Here is a 17,526-nt window from a genome sequence, read left to right on the forward strand (position 1 = left end):
CGAAATCAGGGAGGACCGTCAGGACAAGCGTCCCACTTACATGAGACCTCTATGTACATCGCAGGGAAGGTTGCCGGAAGTGTAAGGCGTTTAAGTACGGTTACGCTCTCTCTACGTGGCCTTGGGTAGTAGCGCACCCACGATCCTGATGCCAAGGATGGGACCGTCGGGACAAGTTCCCGGGTACTTTGTACCTTGAGGCCCCTGCTTACGTGAGTCCCATTTGGAACTGCCGAGCACGGTTAGCAGGTCGCCGGCCAGCAGTTACGTGGCCGTACATCCACACGATATTCCCACCAATGACTAAGGTTTGTACCACGGGGGTCGAGTAAAAGCTCGGAGTAGCGAACCCTCAGCTCGGCCAATTATGGATTTGGACTCGCGGTGGCAGTGGTTGATGGCCAAGATGCTGGCAAGAGGGCCGATTTAAGGGGTACTTGGCTCCCCCAAATGACCTTCGGCGGGTGAGCAGCGTCCCACCTGCTCCGGAACCGTCCTGGTGAGACGGTAGGGCTTAGAAAACGGCCCGTTCGACCTGAGACAAGTGACAGCCCCTACCAGGCTTATCTAATACAGGTAGCAAGGTACTGGGTGCCTTGTGCGCTGGTTCCCAATCCCTATGGCCCAATCCTTATGGCGATAAATTCGCGCTAAGGAAAGCATCCGTTACCAAAGATGAGAATACTTGTAAGAAATATTTTCCCGCAGAGAGGATCGGCGGGAATGCAAGAACTGCGTGTTGCGGTTGTAGTCCGCTTGTGTGAGTTCTTTGGGTAATGGCGAACTCACGGGCAGGGTGGGACCGTCGGGATGAGACTCAGGACCGAGACAATCGGCATCGACCGAGACCAGTCTCTAACACCCCCCGCTTTCATGAGTCCCACCTGGTCCTGTCGAGTAATGATGGCTAATGATGGCTAGGGACCCCGGCTGATAGCGACGTGGCCGTCGAATCACTTCGAAAGTCCCACCAATGACTTAGATTGGTACCATGGGGTCCGAAATCAGCCGCGGGGGTTTGGGTTCCCCTCGTCCTCGGCCGCTTGATGTTGGTCTCGTGGTTTATAGCCAAATGGCCAAAAGAAAATGCCAGCCGCAGACTTTATGTCTCCCCGCAGGTGTGGAGGTTGCCAGGCGCAAGCTCTAGTCCTCCTCGGAGGACATCGGCGGGTGAGCAACGACCCAACTGCTCCGGTACCGTCCTACTGAGACGGTAGGGCTATGGTAATGCAGCAACATTACCCCTGAGACATATATATATTGTCCGTGATAATTGTAGCTGCTGGCTGTAGATGTCGCTGATGGGGTACTGCTATTTTTCTTTTAACTTAGATGCGTGGAAGTAAAATAGGACTACGGGCGCCAGGATTCGAACCCGGGTCCCGAACGTTCGTAACCTAAGGTGCTAACCACTGCGCTACTGTTGTCCCGTATTAGTTAGTGTCGAATGGCGGTATTTGTTGTCGAATGCCGCCACACCCCTTTACCAGTTCTAACGTTTTTCTTTCTTCTTCTTTCTTTTAACGAAGGTTGTTGAGTATTAGGGCTGTCTTTGTTCCGCGCAGGTAGATCCTATATGCTAAGCTTATACTATTTACATGCATTTCCTTAAACTACTTAATACTACGCATTTAATCTATTCGCTTCATTCGCTTAGCATATTGACTTTTCTATTTATAATCTGCTTGGAATCGCCACGGAAAACGGACTTTCCTGCTCGAGCGCATGGTGTATCTACTTTTCGGATTCTCTTTGCTCCGAATTGTCCGCTCTTCGTTTCGACTGTTTTAGGTTTCGGGCTGAGCGAACACGTCGCGTATTTCTGTGCAAATTTCGTCTTGTTGTTGTTGCTCAATATCGCCGGGTTCAACAAAAGCGGGTTTTAACCGGTCTATGGAAACTCTTAGGTTCCTGTTGGTTATTTCTATGGTAAAGTTTTTATCGCCTCGTTGTATCACTTTATATGGCCCATCGTAAGGTAGTTGCAAAGAGCTTTTGGCTGCGTCATGGCGCAAAAATGACGCGAGTTCGCGGAAAATGAAAATTTTCTTCATGCTATGTCCTATGATTGGGTGTGGTTTGAGTTTTTCGATGCTCTCTTTTAACCGGTTCGCGTATTTTGAGTTTGCATGTTGATCCGCTGTTAAAAAGAATTCTGTCGGTAACCGTATTCCGGTACCATAAACTATTTCGGCTGCCGTTGCGCTCAGGTTCTCTTTAATGGCGGTTTGTATACCCAATAAAACGATTAGCAAAATTTCTACTCAGTTGCTCGTATCGTGGGATTTGATTGCTGCTTTCAACTCCCGATGTAATCGCTTTACCATCCCGTTGGACACGGGATGCTAAGCTGTCATGCGCAAATGCTTGATATCGAGCAACCGGCATGTGTTCGAAGTGACCTGCCAATGCCCCGAATGTTCTGTCTGGTGAGGCTACATGCCTGGTGATCTTATACGCTGCGCCGCAAGGGTTTTGGTACATACAGTCGTACCACTTCGCTCGTTACGTCGCCAAATATTTCCACATCGTACCTTTCTTAACTGCAACGCGCATGTACCGGAGTTGATGATTTTGCGTAACTCGGTATCATTCTCTTGTGCGGCTGCGAGAGTTCTGTGGTCTACGGATTTTCCGATCGCTTCAATCTGCGATAAAATCGTCGGCTACGTTGTTATCTAGGCCTTTAATATACCGGATTTCGGTCGTAAACTGCCCAACATAATCAAGGTGCCAGAATTGGTGCGGCGAACACTTATCGAGATTCTGGTTAAACGCGTATGCGAGGGGTTTGTGGTCTATAAAAATCACAAAATTTCTCCCTTACGCGCTATACTTTCGCTGCGCGGGGGTTAAGGATTTCGTAAAGAAACCCAGCGGCTGCCATGTGTCGTTCACACGTTGCTGCAAGACCGCTCCTATTGCGTAATCGGACGCGTCTATCGCGAGGCTGGCCAGCGCGACTGGTATCGAATGGGCTAACATCGTGACGTCTGCGAGGGCGCGTTTCGACTCGCGGAAGGCATCTTCGGCATGTTCCGACCACGCGATAGGCGCCCTTTCTTGCCCTTCTTGACACCTTTTAGCATCTCGTTCAGCAGTTGGAAAATATACCCGGCCTCCGGTATAAAACATCGGTAGAAATTAGTCATACCGAGCTACCTTCGCAGATGCTTATCGGTCGAGTACTTCGGAACTTCTACTTTTGCATCCACATGTTCGAGTAGCGGTTTTATTTCATCGACGTTTACCGTGTATCCCAAAATTGTGATTTCACTTGCGGGGTTTATTACCACGCCGTAATCATTTAGGCGTTTTAACAGCATTCGCAAATGTTCGCGGTGTTGTTTCTCGTTTTCAAAGGTTACCAGGAAATCGTCGATGTACGCGTAAACAAGATCTAAACCGCACATAATTTCGTCGACGAATCTTTAACACGTTTGTATCACGTTGCGAAGTCCGAACATGGTATTTACCGCATCGAATAGCACGAGCGGGATCGCAATCGCCGTTCTTTCGATGTCCTTGGGTGCTATCAGAATTTGATAGTACGCGCGGACGAGATCGAGTTTTGAGAAGATTCGCTACCACGCAGTTGTTGCGCGAAATCTTCGAAATGCGGCGGCGAATACCTGTCAAGTATGATATAGGCGTTCAGCGCTTGGTAGTCGTCGCAAGGTCGTAGTCCTCCGTTTTTTTTTTAGGGACACCGTGCAGGGGCGACGCCCATAGGCTCTTCGAGGGTCTAATCACTCCTTGCTCCAACATCATCTCGAATTCCGCCTTCACGTGTTTAAGGCAGTCAGGGGTGAGGCATCGAGGCTTGCTGTAGACCGGTAGTCCTTGTGTCGTCTTGATATGACGTTTCACGCTGTGCCGGGTTCTTCCTTTTCCGAAAACGGGCAGATGGGTTAGATCCGGGATTTCCACGAGGAATTGGTGATACATTGATTTACCGACAATCGTTTTAGCCGACGCTATGTCAGCCGCCGAGTATGCCGTCGACGACAGGTTGGTGGTTGTGTTGACTGAGTAGTAGCTCAGAAAGTCCATTCCAATGATGAGCGTGTTAACGTCCGCCACTATGAAAGGCCATTTGAAGGCTCGTCGAAGGAGACAGGTTCAGGGTCACCGCCATGGTACCATACGTCGCGATTCGTGTCCCGTTGGCCGCGAACAGTTCTGTTCGCGGGTCCGCATAATCTGTTGCGCGGATACACGCATAGGCCGCCCCAATGCCCGCGAGGAACGAAATCTTCGAGCTCCTGTCGGTGTCCTGGTTCCAGCTAGATGGGGGACTTGTTGCGCGGCTTCGGAAGGTTTCGTGGTAGTAACATAGGCCCAGGTGCTGCCCCCTTTCTCCGGAAAGCGGTCGGCGGCGTTTCCAGCGTCGTTTTGGAGAGCGTCGACTGTCGGCGCTCAGCACGCTAATTTCCGCTTACTATTGGTTCAGCTCGTTTTGTATGCCGTCGTAGTCGTAGTCATGGTTCGCTTGTCATTGCTATCCGTCCTGCCTTTGACCGGATCTCGTAGATCCGGTCTGCCATCTCGGTCAGGGCGTTTGCATCCGTTTTACTCATGACGGTCAGGACTCGCTGCGTGTTTATCGGAAGACGGTTTTTCTAGAGCGTCCGGGACTACGAGGGTGACCAGCTTCTTCAAGTCCCTGTAGAACTGTGACGGCGTCCGATCTCCCATTTCTTAGTTCTCGAGCAACTTCCGTACTGTCGTACTGTCCGAATCGGCCAGTCTTTTGATAAGTTCGTTCTTCAACCGTTCGTATCGTCCCGTCCCCAGCGGGTCGAGGTTCCTAGGTCCGCGATAGCAATGTTAAATTTCGTTTTGTCCCTCACAATGTGCGCGAACTCGAACTGCGCTTTTAACAGGATAAACCGCAGCATGACTTTTTGCGGCCAAAATTGCGGTATGCGGAGTTGTTGGCCAACCGCGTCCACATTGGCGGTGGCGTTTGTCGCGGGCACTTCCTCGCCAGCACTTGCCATCTCGAACACACGTGATCCGCAGAAATGACGTCTATATGGCACTAAGACGTTCACTTATTTCTCTTGAGACCACATCGGGGTCACCAATTTGAAGTGTTGGACGTGAAGGGTGCTAAAGGAATAATCGGCGTATTAATTTAATTGTGCGTTTATTAATCTTACTAGCGTGTGTTGCCTGGGCTGGACTCGGACTATTACCTCGCACACTCTCTGTCACGAGCTATTTTTGTTTCCCTCTTTTATACGGTGCCAAGCTCCCCGGAAGAGAAAGTTTTCTTCCGGGGTAGGGAAAGTTTTTTTTGCTGGACGTCCTTGCGATCTCCCGTAAGTCCCAGGATCTTCTTCTTTACGACGTCCTGGCCTGAGCGGGACGGGGCCATGCGGCCAACACATGCATTTTAACCCTGGAATTTTGTTTACGGCCTTGTGCCGCTACAATGGAAAAGCGCTACAATGGAAAAGTGCCGCTACAATGGAAATTTCGACCTGAGACGAGTGAAAGCCCCTGTAGATGGCTGGAACTGGCACATGTAGCAAGGACAGGGACTAAGCGGTTCCAAGCAGACTAATGGCTTTTTTTTTTTTTATTAACGTGGAGGAAATCCGCACGGACACCAGGTCGCTTCTGGGGAAAAGCGGCGTGGTAGTGCCGGACTCCAACCGACTAAAACCTCCACGATGACCGTCCCGGCTGTGATTGAAAGGGGCCCGGGAACCGGGCGATACACCGCCCCCCCTCCCCCGCGTGCCTAATACCACCCCTTGATGGAGCGGTGTGTGGCCATTGTCACACCGCGCCTCCTCGCCGGAGCCGGGTAGCCCGGTTCCCCTACCGGACTGCTTTGAACCAGACTAATGGCTGGGTAAATCCCAACTCCGACAGCCCCGCTATGGATAGGTCTGATATATCTTTTTAGCCTAGGGACGGTCTCATTAAAAAATAACGCTTCGTCAATAGACTTGATAGGTGTAGTTCATAATACTTGTAAGAAACATCTTCCCGCAAGAAAGACCGCCGGGAGTGTAGAACCGCGTGTTGTGGCCGTACCCCGCTTGCGTGAGTCCTTTAAGTAATGGCGAACCCATAGACCCGAGCCAGGATGGGGCCGTCGGGATAAGACTCAAGTCCGGGACCGACTGGCATCGGCCTCAGCCGATGTCCCTGCTTATGTGGGTCCCATCTGGTCATGTCGAATAACGGTGGTTACAGAGAATCCGGTTGGCAGTAACGTGGCCGACGAGCCATTCCGATAGTCCCTCCAATGACTTAGATTGGTATCACGGGGGCCAAGATCAGCCTCGGGGGTTCACCCGCTCTCCGTCGCTTGGTGTTGGACTCGTGGGAGGTGGTTTATAGCCAAATGGTGGAAAGATGGCCAAAGGGGGTCGCCAGGCGCAGGCTCTAGGTCTTCGTGAAGGACGTTGGCGAGAGAGTAGCGCCCCAACTACTCCGGTACAATCCTGATGAGATGGTAGGATTGTGGAAATACGCCCCGTTCGACCTGAGACGAGTGAAGGCTCCTGTAGGCCGGAACTGATACAAATAGCAAGGTGAGGGACTAAACATGCTGGTTGGGCGTATCCCAACTCCGATGGTCCTAGGAGTGCCCGGGTCTGGTATAGCTTTCTGGCCCAGGAATGAAATCGTTAAAAAATAACGCTGCGTGTACTTGATAGGTGCAGTTCACGATACTTGTAAGAAATATTCGTTACAATTCAATTACAAGCAAATATCATTCATGCATTGAGTTTGAATTTGTATTAGTGTTTATTTTTTATTTTTATTTTATTTTTTATTAGTTTTTATTATTTTATACATTTGTAAAAACTAACCTAAACCCAAATCCAATATGTACATTGATGATATTCATATTTAATTGAACTATAAGTTGTAACAGACATTTCTTACAGACTCGCAAATGTACAATGTGCAAGGGGTCTTTAAGTTCGCCTGACCCTCGTTTGTAAACAGAAGATAAGTGGCCGCCGGCTGGCAACCAGTACTGACGTACATGCTGTCACAGGCGCACAACTGTATGCAGAATTCATTGTAGTGGTATCGATAGTTTTTTGCAAATATCTTGGAAACTTCTGTTTTCAAATTGTTGTACAGAATCATGCCAATCTTCACCACATATCAAAAAATGATCGAAATCGGAGAGATTGAATTCGACCTGTACATTTATTAAAATTAATTTCATTTTATTTTACATTCTCCATTCTCAATAAAATTAAATTGAATTAAAAATTCTAATATTACTAGATTAAATTATTATCTGAGCCTAAATTTTTATGGTTCACGATGATCAAATGATACCAGTTAAGAGATAATGATCACATGAAAATTATTATTTCTATCTAGTTTTACTCTGATAGAACTTTATCAAATCAATTTCTTATTACTTGGCAATGAACGCTTATCTCGGCAGCAATTATACTTCGTGTAATCTTCAAGTGGATTGTGAAATATTATCATTCCCGAAAATGAATGTAGATGCTGTCAAAACGTTATGTATTTTTGTATGTATTAATTCTAACTTTCTAAATAAATTAATTCTACAATGAGTCGCACTAATATTCGGCCATCGAGGTGTGCGAAATGTCACATATTACTATATACATATACCTGTTTACAATAATATAATATAACAAGTGCATAAGTATATTGCATAAGTATAGTACAGCAAGTATATTACAAATGCTATTATGTATTAATATTATAAGAATCTACCAGATAAACTCGTATATTATAAATGCTAAATTGTAACAAGCGAACGACCATCAAAAATATAGATAGACATCATTCTCCTTATTTTTGCAACGAACGAGTGTATCAGTTTTGAAAATTATCGATGATAATCAGATACAAGGTACGCTGAATACATATTTATCGACCAATATAAACGATAGAACAAGGAACAAGCGAAAAAACGGAAAGCGCAACGAAGAAGAAGAAGGCAACAGATAAACACGCCGCACGGATGCACCGTTAATCAATTTGCATAAGAGGAAAGCCGATTGGGACATTAGTGAGTGTACAAAGAGCCAAACTAGTTTGACAGAAAAATAAGAGAGGAAGAGCTGGGTACACCAGAACATAATTCATGTAATTACAGGAGAGCACATTACGCGGCAACTATCCAGCAAGGAAAGCAGGAAACGTGTATCGAACGATCGTAAAGTTGACTCGAGCCTACAGGAGCTCGAGTGACAGGAAAATTAAGTCGAATGACGTAAACGAGTTCGGCGTTTGAGGTGTTCTCCGTCTTTGTCAACCATGTTGCATGGTAACCGGAATTGTAATTTGCTGTGATGGTTGTAAATCGATTGATATTATACGTAATAATCTATTTGTGATTTATTTTATACCCTGCTGAGACAAAAATCACTAGAAATTCATGATAATGAAAATAAATATAAAAGAAAGAACCGAGGTAAGAAATGTTATAAATAATAATGTTCGTATAATATAGATTTTTATTAATATTGACTTAACACAACGACTACCGATGAAATCAATTATATTATATTACTTATATTAATATACATATATTTTAAAAATTGTACATTTTCCGAGATGCCTAAAATTTACTCTAAAAGTAAATTATTTTCTAGGATTCTAGTGTCATCATTTTATTTAATAAATTATGCTATTTAAAAAGAACGTTACATAAAATTTTAGTCTTAATATTTGTTTAACCCTTTTTTAATACTTTTCTTAATATACCTATAAGCGATCTATATAAACAATATTTTATTGGAGATCATAAAGATTCGAAAATTTTATTTGATTTTGAGATTCAATATACAATAGCTATACAAAATATTTACATATATTTTTATTTTTTAATAAAATGTTTTTTTACAAGGTTCTATCATTTTCATAATACCTGATCTCTTTACTCCTATGAAAGTATTACTAAATAATATGACATTTATACTTGGGCCTAAATTATACTTTGGTGTAAATCCTATAATAAATATCACTGTGCGTAGACATTGTTTGTAGCCACACATGTTTATACTCTTTTAAAACATTACTTTCTACAATGTTTCACTTGGAATATTTCAAAGACCGAAGCAGAGAGAGAGAGAGAGGGGGGAGGGGGGCGGGGAGGATAAACGCGAGCAAATAGCGGAGACACACGTAAAAGGTGTCTTCAAACCTTAGTTTCCTTTACCTGGCCGTTGTATCCAGCAGCCGCGTCTCAGGAGGATCATTTAACCGAAATAATTGCCAAACATTGTTTACCTTGTTAGCCGTTAGAAGCTAGCTCGTAAACTTGTGCGAGTTAATAAGCAGAAGCAAGCAAGCAAGCAGCCAGCCAGGCCGGCGGAGCTAAGCAAGCTTGAGTGCGAAACCGTGTGTAAATTAGCGTCTTCAATTTGTAACCATTCGCTTGACTTTACGCCGCAGTTCCGAGTGGCTTCGCGAGAGACGAGTGCCGGGATAACGAGATACTCGCGCAACTGAAACGCAGTGAAACATCCGGAAAATTATATATTTTTACGCTAGAGAGATTGATAGAGGGAACGGAAAATCTTTTTGTGAAAATTGGTAAAATCAGTGAAGAAGGTAGCGTTTATGACGGAATGTTTATTTCGATGTACAGTAACTATAAAAAGTATTGATGTACTGTTATGTTTATTATAGCATCTATATGAGCATACATCCAGTAATTAGGTCCAAGTACATTAAATTTCGTATTATGAAGTACACAAATTAAGTAAGTACTTAACAATGTCTTCGTGTAACTACAAGAATTGGATACTATGAAAATGAAATGTAGAATCTGATAAATGAAGGCCTCATTGGAAAATAAGGATATGTGCTAATACCTTTTTGTAGCAGCTATACATTGTTTAGTTTCAGAGTTTTATTAGAGACAGAATACTTGTTAAACTATCCACAGATATAATCGATAAGAGATAGTTCAATAAGTTTATACCTACATATAATATTAAGTCTAAGTACATATCAAGTTTAAATTTAACCCCTGAGTGGCCAGTAGTCATTCATTTTAACGTTTACGTTTTTGTAGAATACATGTTTACTATTTTTATTAAAAATTATTCTTTACTATTATTATTATTACTAAGTTTGTTACTGAATTCTTGTATATAATTGAAACTGCAATCAAATATATTTAAAAATGAAAACTATAATTATGATGTCCTTATTCCGCAGGAAAGTGCATAGGAAAGTTTGTTTCACTCAAGTAGCAAACGGTATTCAGACTATTGTGTACGAATCCTCGCAACAACTGTACAAAAGTCAACAGCCATACTCCAAGAACCCATAAAACCAAGTATGTACATATAAAGCTTTCTCTGAACAGCGTCGTTTCACGACCAACAAAAGCGCTCGTGTCACGTCTCTAATTGACAGATCATCGTGGAAATCCGTGTAGCAAGTGCACACCACAGTGGATCACCCTCACGCCAAAGCTAACCTCTTCCTCTCTATACCTGTATCTCATCTTTCGCTCTATCTCTCTGTACATGATCGAAGATCGTGGCAGTTGGAAGCATGCGGATGTCGGAGAGAAGAAAGGAGAGACAGCTAGCTAGAATGCAGACGAAGGGAAAGCGGAAAGAGGAGAAGGAGGAACGAGAGGCTGCCGGTTCAGCTGCATTAATTAAACTAGCGGAGGACAATGAGCCTGTCTGCCGGCTCGCTTGCCTCGCTGTGTAATTCACGCCTCTCACGGGAGAGGCAACCCTTCGACTTTGCTTTCCAGTTTCAACCTTCCTATGGATAATTACCTACGCCCAGAGTCTCGTCTCTCTGTGTCCCACCTTCTCTCGTTCATTCTCCCGTTTGTCTGTTGTTTTCTTTCGTTTTTACATCCGCGACTTTCCAGTTCTTTTGCGACACGCGTCGCGCGTGACCGAGCGACTATTGCACCATGATGAGCTTGTCGTCTTTGGATAAGTTGACTGATTTGAATGAAGTGAATTGAAAGCAATATCGGGATATTTCGAGTTTGGCAACTGTATTGATGGAAATATTTTGAGGAGAGTTTTCGACATTGATGAGAAAGGGTCTGCTAGAAAATGCGAAAAGGTTAAATACGTGATCTTCTTAACTTTCTAAATAAATATTTCAATTTGTATTATATCCTAAATAATGCATTTCAATTGATGTCATGTTCTTTATTTAGTTATGTACAAAAGTTTAAAGCTAACCAAATAATTGTGAGAATAAGACATTGAGAAATAGATTATCTGAGACAATAACGTTTATTTATTGATTGCAAATTTGACCTATATATGACATTTAAAAAAGGTAATTAATTCCATTAACTGGAAGAAACATAATAACAATCGTACATAGTAAGTAAAAGTCTTGGTAAGGATGCATGTTGATAAATCTGTTGTCTTCGTCAAAATTAGATAGCGAATAAACATACTAACAAATAAGAAATAGTTTATATAGTGAAGCAACAAATATTTTATTTGATTTCAAATAAATTAATTTCATTTGCGTATAAAACGTTGCATGAAATATTTACGTTATTTTAAAAATAGATTATGTATCTTTCAATTTTTAAGTCCCAGAAAATTCCTATTCCACGTATAAACCGACGTTTCAGCCAGTCTCCTAATCATAAATCAAGCAGAAACAGCGCCCAAGTACAAGAGCAGCTAGAAAATTAACGAAATGCAGCTTTAAAGCACCGAAGCTTCAGAAGAAGGCAACAAATCCGCATCCGTTTCCCTCAGTCAAGAGCATGCAGGAGGGAGGGGGAATTTAAGCATCTTTGGAAGGTGAACTGCAACTGCTTACCTCAGAGTTGAGAACCACGATCTGTTGCGCTCGTCGTCAACCAAGGTGGAGTCGGACGAATCAAAGAGAGAAAAGACGAAGAGGAACGTAGAAGCAGAAGACGATCCCCAGCCGCCTCTGTGTGCTCCTTGAGAATCGGCTCGTTAGGAGGTTAGACGGAGAAGCATGCTGCCAAACGATCGACTGATCCTTTTCTTTCTTGTTTCTTCTATCTATCTTCTTCGTGACTATTTCGAGAAAAAGTTTCGAGGATTTTGCGGACACTCCAACTTCTCTCTGTTTCTACTTCGCGAGATTTCGAGAACACGGAAAGATGGAAATTGGTAGAAATCCTGGTTATGTACACGTAGAGCGTGAAATGTATATCAACTTCTTAGAACACGGGATTTAAAAAACCGAAAAGGCTCTAGTTGTACTGAAATTTTATTTGAAATTTCTACCACTTTGGAGAGAATTATGAACAGCTACTAACCAAATTAATACGTACCTTTTCTTGTGTATCACGCGTGTTAGTCATATCAGTGGCAACACGAAACCGGTGAAATATATTGTAAACCGCTGCACTTGGAGATGTGTTCATATTTTAAGGTGGGACCAAAGATATTCTACTGTGCATATGTGTAAGCACCAAGAAGGCGGGAAGTTTTTTATTCTACTATCCCCCAGTCCCAAAGAATATTAATACATTCAGTGCATATACAAAATGTAAACTAAATTAACGTAAATTAGCAAGAAAGCGATTAATACAATAAAATTTGTTTCTAACAAGATTATAATTTAATATGGATACATGAGAAAAGTTTGTTGAAACTATTTACAAGGATTATAATATACAGTATAGTTAACTATAACAATTACATATTGACTCCACAGTTTGTTAACCTATGTAAATCTTATTGAAAACATTTACGATATTTGTATGATACTGATATAATGCCTACTAATCAAATAGTAATCAACAATATCTTCTAAACATATAAATAGATAAATAAATATAGATATATATATATATGTTTACATTATATTTAAATGAAGAGTTAGAATGACCCCAAAATCAGCTAATCGAATTCATACGCTTTTTCGATCATCGATTCAGCAATTCCTGAGGACGAACAAGTTTCAACCAACTATCCAGGGCCGTATGATGTCAATTTGCAACTGATATACTTAGAATACATTAGTATAACATATATACAATACAATAGAAATATATAGGTACCACCTATGCACTAAAAATTACCCGGATTAAATTTCCGATTCGTTTGTCACACGTAACACGTGTATTTACGTGCAAGTGAAATAGGGATCTCTACAGATTACATTACATTACTAGCGTGACATATTTTGTGAGATTAGGGTTGTTGAATTGAAATTTCTTTGATTTCTAAAGGAACCTGGAGACAGTAACGATTGGTTAACATGTTATTAATTGAAGAGTATATTCTTGTTGATTTTTTAATTTTGATGTTGCTTGTAATTAGTAACTAAGATTGTTAGAAGGCAATATAAGTGTGGCGGATGGAAAGAGAGTTTGCGTTTCGTCCCGGGACTACCGGTGGACTCGTCAGTAAGGCTATGCCCGGTAGTCCCTGCCTTAGACGTAGAGGGAGTCTCGCTAGGTGCGGTATTTGTATCAATCGCTCGTATATTCGACCGCTAGCGAGTTAGACAGACTCGTTGTCGTCGTAGCCCTCTAGTGTTGGCAGTTGGTACCAGCGGCTCGCCCGGGAGGTGTTGCGCCGCGTTGATGCCTCGACCTGTCGGCGTCCTGTTGATACCGATCCGCCACATAAGCTTTTTAAAGATAGATAAATCTATGAAATTTTGTTTAATTAATAAATTTTATCATGTGCTTTTCAATTGTTACTGATTATCATTGGCTGACTTCACATGTCGATTAATCATTAACGTCTAAAAGTTCCAACTCGAATAAATTTCGATCTGACAACTAATAAACTAATATATTTAATATTTAATATTATCATATTTCGCCCTGCACTTTTTAATTGTGACCGAAAAAATTATAAGGAGTTAGAAATAACAACATAAACCAATTGACACTGATTTTAGTACTTAAAATTGATATACTCAACGATAAATAGAAACATCACTCATCTTCAATAAAATCGACATTCCATTTATATAAAAATACAATATGAGAACAGAGAAGACTAAATTGCATTTTAATAGATTTCATACGTAGCAGATTGCATACCAGTGCACTTTATATATGTGGAATAAAAATAACGTAAGAAAAATGAAGTATAAACTAAGGAAGTAAGAAATGAAATTTAAATAGGAACTCGAATCTTTAATCTCCGTTCGAAGGCAAAGTCTCTTGCATAAAAACTTTCCCTACCACTTTCTACATACTTCTCGACAAATAATTATTTCTCTCCTTTCTAGTACCATGAACCACCTACCACCCTAAACACAAAAAAGAACAGGAACACGCGAGTAAAGAAAATCTAACGACGATTAAATTCGCCTCTGATTTCATTTTAATTGGGAGTCATTACGTCGATTCCGCGATGGTTAACCTAGTTTCCCGCCTGGAGGATAGATGCACGCGACCTTTCGTGCCGGGACATCCTACTTAAGCTGCGTTTCCACCGTCACTTATAAGAATCGAAATGCACTTCCTTCTCTCCTTTTATTTTCCATTTCTAAAAGAAAACATTTTTTGACCTATTATACGGGATTTTCTGGCAATCGCGATACAATTAGCAAGAGGATGCTTCTATGTGAAAAAATAAATCGGAAATGTAGAACATTTTTTCTCATACAACTCTCCGTTTTCCAGAAAATTGAGTTTGAAAATTTGTTTGGTACATACGAACTTAGCTAATTAGCGAGTAAGTACGAATAAGTAATTAATAGGTTATTCTATATGCGAAAATAAGTTAAAAACGTAGAATAATATTTTTCTGCTTAAAGCTTTGTTCTCGATAAAAATAAAGTTTGATCGTATTTAGTTAACAATTGGCCTGCTATACGCGTGAATTTTATTTTCTCGGAAACGATGCAACATATAAAAAATTGTATTCCACATTTTCGATTTATTCTTACATGTAAAATAATCTCTTGTGGATTATTCGCTTCTGTTCAACTCGGAATTAGCCAAATTCAAGTATACATACGGAACTTTCAAACTCAAAATAAATAGGTACAAACTAATTACTGAAACGTAATAAAAAATGTACAAATTGTTAATTTGTTTGTTATATCGTTATACAATGTAGAATAAATAAAAAGTAACACGTATCTATGGGTGTTTATGAGAACTGGGGAGTTAATTCTCTACCATTTACGAATCCAAGTAGAAGCAACATTTTCAAATAAATACGAACTAGAATGCATTAAAACCTACAAATTATTAATTTAGTTATATCATGCAAAGTAAGTAAAAGAAGCAAGTAAAAAAATATTACTTGTAGGTTCTTATGGGAACTGCAGAGCGAATTCTCTACTGCTTCCGTAAAACTGTTTCTGTCATCTAACGAATCAATTTCTCTCCCCACACTAAACGTTGTATATTCTTCAATTTTTGAAATAAAACGCGGTTCTCAGAGCGGGACAAGCCAAGGGAAAGTTACAGGGGTGCAGCGTGTCGATGAAGTTTTCAAGTGGGCGATTTAAGCCGCACCACCCAGCCAGTAGCAGCGGTAGCCGGATTATCGCTGTGAAAGCACAAGCAGCTTGTCTGGTATGCCAAAATCGATAAAGTACATCCACCTGCGGCCCTTCGCCCCTCATCCACCGTGGAAATTCGTTTGACGTAAAACAGAGACGAAGACGAACATCCTTTATCGCGGTTTTCAAGCGCAACTTATCTCCACGCCAACAAACTTACGTCAGTTGCGAACATTCAGGCGGCACAGAAAATTCTAGTTAAGTAAAAAAAATCGCTTTCAGCGTTGTTCATTGTGACGATGGATTTTCATTAAGGATCAATGCTCGTGTAAACAACATTTATCAATTTTAATATACATATTTTATTTCATCGATATCACACTATCGTAATACCATAGAATACGACAAATTTTTTATAAAGATATTACAAAAAAAGGTTTTATAAAAAGTTCGCCAATCCACAATATAATTCTAGATTTAGTAACTTTTTAACTAAAATAAATCTTGTTTAAAATCAGCAAGTCTATAAATATTTTTGAGCAGCAGTACGTATAGATTTCACTAGGATATTTTCTGAAGTTATTAGACAAAACAGGTTCACATGTATATATATTACATAACGAAAAAAGAAATATTTAATCCAATGCAAAAAAGAATTGATTTAATGTAAAACTAATTTAAATTAATAGCTAATTTGTACATGAAAAACTTTCGTCAAGAATCTAACTTTTTATTTTTACGTACCGTATGTAGTAGAATATAAACATTTTTATATTTTATCTCAATTTATAAAATTAGATATAAAATTTATAAGAATGTATTACAATGTAATTTTTAAGAATTTATAAAAATACAATATTTGTAAGAATGTATAACAATATAATTTAGAAGAATTTACAAGTATATAAAATTTATAATTTTTATTAGAATAGAGTTTATAAGAATGTAATATTTATAAGAATAAAATCATTGCATATCCATTTATTCATAATTTTCTAATTAAAACGCATCTCATAAAAAATAATCAAATAAATAGCGCGATTGAAATGAAGATATCTGAGGAGGGAAATTCAAACTTTTTTCATATTAATCTTTGTAAAAAACCGGTGAAATTAATTAAGATTTGAAAAAAACTCGCTCGATATGAAATTGAGATTAAAAGCTTGAAGAGGATGGTCAGGATTCGATGTAAATCACCCCGAGTGATTCGTGAGGCAAGCTCTGGTTTACGAACACGTGTTCTCCTGACCGCCTATAAAGCCCTGTTAACTCCCGGGATCCCTGAAGATCATTACGACTGAACCCAACCGAATACGGAAGAGGCTGCGCAACACGCGGCTGTTTCGATGAGAAATGTTCCGAGAAGGGGAGTTCGTCAAGTTTTCACACACGTACATGTGCGCAACGCTTCTAGTTTCATGGAACGCGAAATCACCTACAATCCAGTTTAGATCACATATATATGAAAATTTGCAGGTGCAGCTCTTAAATTTTAATTTAGTTAGATACATTTTTATTTCATTTCTATTTGTAAACTTTGACACCGGTGTTAGTCCAATTATATTTTCTAATGTTAAAAAATACGGGCACTTAAGAATGCGTTTGAATACTTTTAGAGAAATTTTGTATCAATATATAATACGAAACGTTTTGATATTTCATTAACACTGTAATGAGGCACGGCTATCATGATCATATTGGTAAATTTTGGAACAAATTTGTAAATGCATATAGAAATTGTAACAATTAAGTATATAATGAATAATCGAAAAAAATAAAATATATTTGGCTAATAGATATGTAAAAAAATATTTATAGAAACATATTAGAACAAAATTTTGAGTGAAAATTAGTTTACGATAAAATTATTTCACTTGAAGTCTCATTTTGTGGAAAATATAGCGTTTGAACATAATTAGCCACATTCTCAAAAGTAACGAGTTTATTTTATATCTATTTAAAAATGTAAAAAAATGATAGGAATAGATAGGCATAACAAGATTTCTCACGTATAATAGAGTGCCTCGTTGTTGAAAACGAGGTTAGTCTGATTCACGAATCGTAGCAAAGAATGAATGCTCGGTTTATAATTTCATTAAA

The 17,526-nt window shown here is 40.2% G+C and overlaps 1 protein-coding gene and 1 long non-coding RNA gene across 10 annotated transcripts in view; one reads left to right on the top strand and one right to left on the bottom strand.

Moving 5' to 3' along the window:
* LOC117215669 (protein scalloped) overlaps window positions 1-17,526 on the bottom strand; it is a 338,791-nt gene that overhangs the window by 115,441 nt on the left and 205,824 nt on the right. The gene's annotated exons all lie outside the window — the stretch shown is intronic.
* LOC117215670 lies at window positions 9,124-11,354 on the top strand. Its single transcript, XR_004489178.1, has 4 exons — window positions 9,124-9,561; window positions 9,658-9,730; window positions 10,192-10,312; window positions 10,393-11,354. It is a non-coding gene; the product is annotated as an uncharacterized LOC117215670 (long non-coding RNA).

The sequence above is a fragment of the Bombus bifarius genome, unplaced genomic scaffold, assembly GCF_011952205.1.
Source record: "Bombus bifarius isolate JDL3187 unplaced genomic scaffold, Bbif_JDL3187 scf7180000009770, whole genome shotgun sequence".
Classification (NCBI taxonomy): Eukaryota; Metazoa; Arthropoda; class Insecta; order Hymenoptera; family Apidae; genus Bombus; species Bombus bifarius.